Source organism: Egretta garzetta, unplaced genomic scaffold (genome assembly GCF_000687185.1).
Source record: "Egretta garzetta isolate BGI_Z169 unplaced genomic scaffold, ASM68718v1 scaffold663, whole genome shotgun sequence".
Classification (NCBI taxonomy): Eukaryota; Metazoa; Chordata; class Aves; order Pelecaniformes; family Ardeidae; genus Egretta; species Egretta garzetta.
Genome location: NW_009259122.1, coordinates 643,597 through 651,626, shown reverse-complemented (window position 1 = coordinate 651,626; position 8,030 = coordinate 643,597). Strand labels below are relative to the sequence as shown.

The 8,030-nt window shown below is 46.7% G+C and overlaps 1 protein-coding gene across 1 annotated transcript in view; it reads left to right on the top strand.

Annotated features, from left to right (window-relative positions):
* Positions 1-8,030, top strand: part of LOC104123299 (guanine nucleotide exchange factor DBS) — a 148,961-nt gene that overhangs the window by 19,734 nt on the left and 121,197 nt on the right. The window lies entirely within an intron of this gene.

Below are 8,030 nucleotides of genomic sequence, written 5' to 3'. Positions count from 1 at the left end.
TGATAAATGCTAACTTGCTGTGCTTGTTTTTCTTCAGGAAAGTTAATTTTCCATGTTCTCCACAATGGGGTGGGGGACAGGGGAACAGTTTTAGCGGGTAAGAAATTAAACAAATCTTTCTGTACACATCTTTGCACATTGCCCAAGCACCTTGTTTGTGGGAAAAGGTTTTTGTCTATCAGGGAGCTATTCATGACCTTTCCCCTCTTCCTCATTTGCTTTTGTTTTTGAAATTAATTATTAATTTCTGAAGTGTAAGGTTCTAATCTTTTAAAGATTTGATTATTACATATTCTTTTGCCTGAAGTTTGCAATCACGCAAAGTAACGCAGTTCCTGCCCTGGTTAAATAGCTTATATTGAAACATTTGCCACATTACTTAATACATTTATCTCAGATACTGTAGGAGAGAAATCCTTATCTGGGTCCTAAAATGGTCTCTGGTGTTGACTGTATGGCCTCTGGCAACTCCTTTTGTCTCTCTTTCCACATGTTCTGCAAATAAGGGAATTACGAATTTACCTGCCTTCTTCCCTGTGGACACACAGTGAATTACCATAACTTTGGCAAAATACAGAGATGGTCACGGGCAGCCTGTGCCGCTCCGCTTGATGTAGAGGAACGCTGGGTACATGGTGCAGAGAGCACACAGACCCGGCTCTGCAAATGGTCAACTCGGCAGGCCCAGTCCTTGCTGCATCTTCACACTTTTAAGTATACTCCAAGCTGCCAAATGAAATCAAAGTCTTAAATTACTCAGAATTCTTTATGGGGCTCTGAGTACTAAAACTTGATTTTGGAGGTTTCTAGGTAGCATCTTGTGGCGGTTTCCTAAGCTCAATAACTAATGGTCTTGCATTCAGCAGAGGGTATTGACTGAGCAGAGGCGGAACCAGCTGCCTCCTCGTCTGCTGTAAAGCATCTTGGGGTCACATCTTCCTAGGATTCCTAATAAACACAAACCTTCACGCAGAACAGTGTAAGCAACTGTACAAAATTGCTCAAACCTTTTGCATCCCACTGTTGTGCTCAGCGGAGGGTAACTAGAAAATGCTGGTGTGGCATCTGTCCTAAGGCAATTTTTGTGGGGTCATGCTGTGGTATTCTCCTTTGGCCGCCCAGGCATTCGCCTGCGTACCACGTGCTTACGATAGCTCTGCTGTGCCCAACTGGAGAGGATAGTGAGTAACTCACTGGTATCGTCAAGTGCGCCACACCTGGCTCCCAGAGATTTCAATGCACAGATGCCGCAATAAGGTCTCGGAAGCACTGGGTGGTCAGGGAAAGCTGGACACCCTTTCCCTTAAGGTGCTAGCTGCTTAGGGAAAATAATGTTATGGGTGGGATTTGACAGTCTCTTAATCTGGGGGCTGTTGTCAAGTTTGAAAACAATCCTCGCTTAAAGAACTGCTTCAGGAACGGTGAACATCCCTTTTATTAGTGTCAAACTGACTTTAAAATATTCATATACAAGGAAGGGAACAGGGAATCTAATCACTGTTCAACTCCTTTTGTGTCTTGATGCTAACTTCAGTCAGATCACAACTGGGATGCTTGTCTGCTTGACGCTTACCAGCCGGTCTCTCTAGAACGCTCCGCCTGCTGCTTCCACGCACCAGGCACGCAGGGCTGCTGAAACCAGTATTGTGTCCAAGGTCTTTGATCCAACTGATACACAAGTGCCTGAAAAATACTCACACAGCGTAAAGAACATCATGCATGTTGCAAATACAGTGCCTCATGCGCGATGCCTGTCCAGTGACATGTGGAGGGCTGCTTTTCTTAAACCCCATTACGTGCAAACATTTGGGACCATTAATAGAAGTCATGTATGGGATGTAATGAGCAGCTTGGGGGAAGTGGTTTACAAAACAGGAAGAAAAACATTTCCAGCTCCAGCTAGAACACTAAACATGGCACAGAAATGTCGAAGGTAAATATAAAAAAAGCATTTTCATGTTCCTTTATGGACTCATCATTGCAGCAGTGCCTGTGTTCTCACCTGCTGTGTTAGCAAATTCAACTCTTCATGTTTATTCTAATTCTTTTATTCTTGGAAGTGATGAGAAAGTTGTTTAAATAAGACTATTTAAACCTAAGGTGCTTAAAGACTTTGGAAATAACTCTTTATAGAAGACAGGGCTGAGGTGCTTGTCTGTTAGGAATTGGCAAATAACTAGCCCATCAGTACACGAGTACTCATCACAAATACCGAAAGTGAGTGAAAAGGGGTCTTTCATGCCCCCACCTACATAAATGACAAATCCCACTTGAAGAATTTTCTGGCTTATCTAAAATCTCTTTGGTACAGTCCAGAAATCATATCCTAGTAAGAAACAGGGCATATAGTTCCTGGTATCTAAGCTGATTTCAGTCTGAAGTTTATAGCTAAATTTGGAAACCTGGGTGCCTCCACTTCAAAATCCTGATGGCAGCCTGTGAAGATCACGAACGTAGAATTGTTTACTCAGTGGTCCCTTTAGCCCAGCATCTTGCTGTGTTGGTCACCACTGGCGGGTCATAGGTAAAATATAACAACAGGGATCTTCCTTGCTCTCTGTATTGCCCCCTGCAAACTGAGGTTTAGGTACCAGCCAGAAATGACTGTACTTTTCAAAAATGCGTTTCTCTAAATACGTGTAACTTTCTTTTTCCTCTAGAGAAAGTTTGTTTTTTTCATCCAATGAAAACAGATCTGGGCACTCTCCTGCCTCACCTCACTTATTGAAGTAATTCACATGTAAATGACCTCATTTGATTTTTGATTTTTCTTTTCCCCAGGCAGCTCTGCAGCTTTTCCTTAAAAAGTGCTGCTTTTCATTAGGCACAAGCAACCGTGAATATTTTGGTGCTTTGGTGCTTGCCTACATGGAGACTGAAAATCTCCTGATATTTAGCCTCTTTCCTGGTTTTATGTTCTGGCTCAGTAGCTGCTGTCTTGGGGAAAAAAAAACCCTCCTCTGCTCTTTGGCCCCATCAGCATGGGCAGTAAAAGACACTCACGACGTACTTGAGGAGTGTTTTGGGCACATATTATGTTTTTCTGTACAACTTCACAGAAATGTATATGTTTGTACCAGCAGGGGTTGCCGCTTTCTGGCGGTAGCGGGCAGGTAGTCACCTCGTCCACGCATGCACGTGCGGAGTGCGGCGGTGCTAGTGGGGGGCCAGGTCTGGGCTGCCTCAGCCTCTAGCTTTGTTGGGCTCTCCTGTTCAGTCCTGTGACCCCGAATCCATTTGTCCAGCGATAATGAAAGTAACTGGTTGGCTGCTGCAGCATTGGTTATCAACATTTATTTGGTTAATATCAGGCTTTTATTAACAGCTGGCAGCTGAGGCCGATGTAGTGCAACAATAATAATCCTTTGCTGTGAAGCAGAAAAGAAAGAGCAGAAAAACTGCAGTCAAAGGCTCTTTGTTTTCTCTGGACATGACTCATTAGAAACACTTCACTGTTGCTGTGTATGAACTTCTTGGGAGAGGGTCTGACTGTCGTGCAGTCTCTGAGCAGATGGTAGGAATTATGTAACGAGCCTAATGAGTTTGGTGTTTGATTGTGTGAGGGTCTAGTTGTAATGAATGTATTGGGTACTAACAGCCTCCTGTCTGTCCTGGCCCGCTAGCTGCCAGACTGTACTGTCCATGTTGGGAACAGGGAAACTCTCCAAAGCCTGCAGTGTAGTGTGACTATGTATGACAATGTATGTAGTATGACAATGTAGTGTGACAATCATGTAGTTGCACTTTGGTCATCTCTTTCTGTGCCCGCCCCCCTTTTTTTTTTGGTCTAGCCTTGCTTAGCTTGTGAGATCTGGTGGGAGTACTGGTTCTCATGGGTAAATTCTAGTTTTGAATCCACTACTGCCTCTTTGCTTTCCCTGAAAACTGAGCTCCCAGTTTTGGGACTACAGCTGTGACAGCAAGGGCATGCGCAGCCCTGCCTGTGAGTTTCCTGTAGCTCCTAAGGGAACTACCTCACGAAGCTGGGCAGTGCTGAAAGCCTTGCTGTCCTAACGCACACCAGTTCTTGCTGAAGCATGGAGAATGACTGATGAAACACCCTTCCTGTCCTGCTGAGACACTAATAACCCGCTGTACCAATCTGCTCTTGGGACTGCTACTACCCCCTCCCTTTTTATCTGCAGCTTCACAACCTGTTCTTATCTGCAATTACTCTGCCAGAGAGCCCAATCTGCCATTTGCAGCAATAATGGATCCTGTTACTAAATCATGAATTTATTAGACAAACTGTCACGAAGTGTATTAGCAGAGATTCATTTTCTTTGCGTTCTGTTCCTGTTAAGTCAAGGGACTAGAGTGGATGGGAGACTATATCTGAAAATGGTGACTGACTGCAAAGCCAGTTTATTTAATTTCCGAAGCCTGGAGCATACTTGGCCATCTGCTTCCTGTTTAAACTGAGCCTTTTGGAAAACCTGGCCTGACCTTGCCAAAAGGACAGTTTGGACCTTGTGTAAAAATCCAGACCCAGGAAGCATGATTTAACTTTAATGAGAAATTCAGCATTCGCAACCCTTAATCGACATGGAAAGCCAAACTGACAGAGCATGGAAAAAGCAAAACCTGACCAAGGCAGTGGAACCCCAGCCACGACACCACTGAACTCATCAGCCATCTGACCTGGGAGATGAATTGCACTTGGGTCTACTATGACTAAGGGAGCTCTTGGCATGTGGGCAGACCCGAGCCCTTAGCCTGCACGTCAGCAAAACTGGAAAGAAAACTCTCCGATACTGACTGATGAGTTGGTGTCTGCGGCAGGCTGAGGTGGCGGGCACCGTAAACTTGCAGACAGACTTTTTGGAGCTTCTCCTGCCCACAGCCTGTTTGTTGTTTTGGGTTGGTTTGGGTTTTTTGGTGGTGTTTTTTTTTTCTTCCCCCCCAAGGGATTCAGCATATCTAGTAAGCTGTAGTCAGATGCTACTTTATGAGTCCTGCCCATGGTGTTATAAGAAGAGCTGCTGTCTGTGCAATAGGACTTCAGTGTGGCCCCTGATTGCCTGAACCATGGAGCTTTTTCCTCCCTGGACAGGAGGCGATAGGTGGGCTAGAACTGGGGAGTGGGAGACTTCCTAGGATCCCAGTCGTGTCCAGGAACCTGGCCTGCAGTTGCGATCGCTTGCTGCTTTTACATCAGTCATACCAAGATGCAACTTCAGCCATGAGAGCTCTCATAGTTCACACCTCATTTGTCAATCACACCCTTTACTCTGCAAAGCAAAATTAAATTTTTCTCTGCTGCTGTATCCCGTTTTCCCCCATGCATATTCCTCCCCCAAATACTTCAGCTATTTTGTTTCCATAGCTGAATTCTGGCCCCATCTTTGCTGCAAGAGCTTGCCAGGCTGTACTGGCAGCTGGACAGGCTATCTACCTGGAGCAGCTATGAATGCTGCCTTCTGGCCTGGGGAACTGGCGCACGTAAGGGTGAGCGATGGCCCTGTCACCGTGCCTTGCACTTCCCTGATGCAGCTTGTGCACCATCCCTCCTACTTTTCTTTCCCTTCCATGCTCAACTCTGTAGTTCTGTCCTGTCACCCAGGTTCTTCCTGTCCCTTGGGCCACAAGAGAAGAGGAAAAGTTGAGCAAGAAGCTGGGGTGGAAAATAAGGAAAGTGCCCAGGAAGAGGAGGAAAGGGATGCTGTCGTTGAGTGCTGGACCAGGCAGAAGGTTGAGCTGGCTGTAATCTTTCCCTCTTCAGTCTTGCCTTTTTCCAGGCAGTCCAGCCTTCTGCTCCTCCAGCTCCTGATCTTGTCTGCCTCATTTGTGCCCCAGGCTGTTGTTTAGACATGCCTCTGTGTGCAACCCTGAATGCAAATGATTTAACTGTTTGCTGATAACTTACCTCTGTTCAGACATCAGGATCTCCCATCAGAGTGCCCTTCCCCAGGCAGCAGTGGGTCCACAGCTTTGACATAATGAGTTTGGGCTGGATGCAAGGCAGGTTGCTGTCTACAGAGGTGGAGAGCAGAAAGGAGTTGGACCTCCTGAAAGGAACTGATGGAGCCGAATCGGGGTGGCAGCCTGTGTTGCGTTTGTGGGTGCTATCCAGGAGGGGAGCTCAGGTCTGCGTAGGGCAATGGCAGCTGAAATCTAGTCGTGTTTCCTCTGCAGGCAGAACTCTGGGGCTCGCTGTGACAGAGCAGCCTGGGGTCTGGCGGAGGAGCCCCCGGGAGGCTGCCGGTGGGATGGCCTGGCTCTCCTGGGCAGGATCAGGAGCGAGCCTTGTGTTAGTTCAGCCAGAGGGATAACTCCAACCTGCCCTCCTGCCAGCTGAGCCTCCACCTCTTGTGGCTGCTGCTTGCCACTGCCACTAGCTGCTCTTTTGCTGGCCTGGCACCAGCATTTGGAGCTGCCAGAAGGTGTTGGAAGGTGGCTGGCTTGCTTGAAGAGTGGCATCTAATGGCACCTGGAGGACCTGCAAGTCAGTGAAGCAGAGGCCTGTGCATTGCATGAAGACAGCTGCCAGGCACGGTTGTGCTTCTAATACCTGTTTTTCAGTGTGTCTTTGTTTCTCCTGACTGCACAAAACTCAAGTTATTGCTCACTTCTCCCGTGGGGCTCTTTAGCTCAGCGTATGTCTCGTGTTGCTCTGGCTCTTCGTCAAGCTCCTTTGCTCCCGGCAGCCCGAGGGGGCCCGGTCTTGCCGCGCAGACACCGCTGGGCAGAGCAGGCCTGCCGCAGGTACCCATGCCGTGAGCCTCCCGCTTTGCGCTGTGTGCGTGTGGCTCACTGTTCAGCACTTCTTTCCTGTCTCCCTCCTCCTGCTCTCACTTTCTGCTTAAAATGTTTTGGTTGGTTTGGTTTGTTTTTTTTTTTTTTCTTGAGGACTGTTCTCTTCTTTTAGCCTTCCCTGGAGCTGCTGGAGCTTGTTCTGTCTGCCTTACTTAAGATGGATTGTAAAATTTTCTGTTCAGCAATTAGACTTTTCACCAGTGATGCCCAGGAGTATGGTTGTGTGCAGTCCAGCAAGTGCAAGGATCATATACAGAGAGAGTCCCTGGGGACAAATTCCATGCACTCAGTCCTCATGGCTGTAGAACCAACTGAAGACTGTCCCTGTTGGTTGCTAGCTTGTGCTCTCTGGTCTTCCAAGATCTTGAGTAGCCAGTTAAAGTACTTCAAGGACTGGAAGAAATCTAGTGGCAACTCCCTAAGAAAGCAAGATTGATAGCCCAGAAAAAAAGGGCTGCAGCTTGTCAATTAACATTCTGCAGAAATTTGCATACTGCAGCAAATCTTGGTTTGGTGTCAGGAAAAAAAATAGCATTAATATTTAGATGTATGGAACTGCACTCTCATCCAGAGGAGAGAGTTTCCCAGAAACCCTTGGTATATAAGGAGCTTCCATTATATTACTTAACATCCACTCTTACTACCTTGCTAGATATGTGGATAAATGGCTATGGATTGTTTTCCCTTGTAACTCAGCTACTGCTCAAGGTTCAGATATGGGCAGGAACAACCCATTCCTAACATATTTGTGTTATTACTTGTCACCCAACACTGCAGATGTTCCTGCTCTCTCCCTGTCATAGTACTCAACAATTTCTGATCACAAAACTCCTTCAAACTTCACCCTAATTTCATGGTATGGCAGGAACTGGGGGTTTCCTTGCTTATTTCCCTGTCTGAAATGTAGAGGTATTCAAGAACCTTCTGAGCGTTCATGTGTTTTGGTTGCAGGAGGTAGTGCTGCCTTCACCTTGGAGAATGAGATGGAGCCCAAGAGCTGTTATGGGTGCATGGCCTAGTCAGAGGCAAGGAGCTCTTGGGTCTTCATTAACTGTGGCTCCTAAGTGTCCTTTTAGGTTTGTTGCCAGTGGTGAATGGAGAAAGTCAGTGTTCAGTCTGCTTACATTCATTCCTTGGATGGCTTTTTATAGGAGAAGATCCTGTGACAAAAATAGACACCCACATACATACTGTGCGTCATCAGCTTGCCTCATCTGGTCTGGGGAAAAGAGGCCAGAGGAAGAAGAGCACATGTATGAACGTGGATGCAAGAG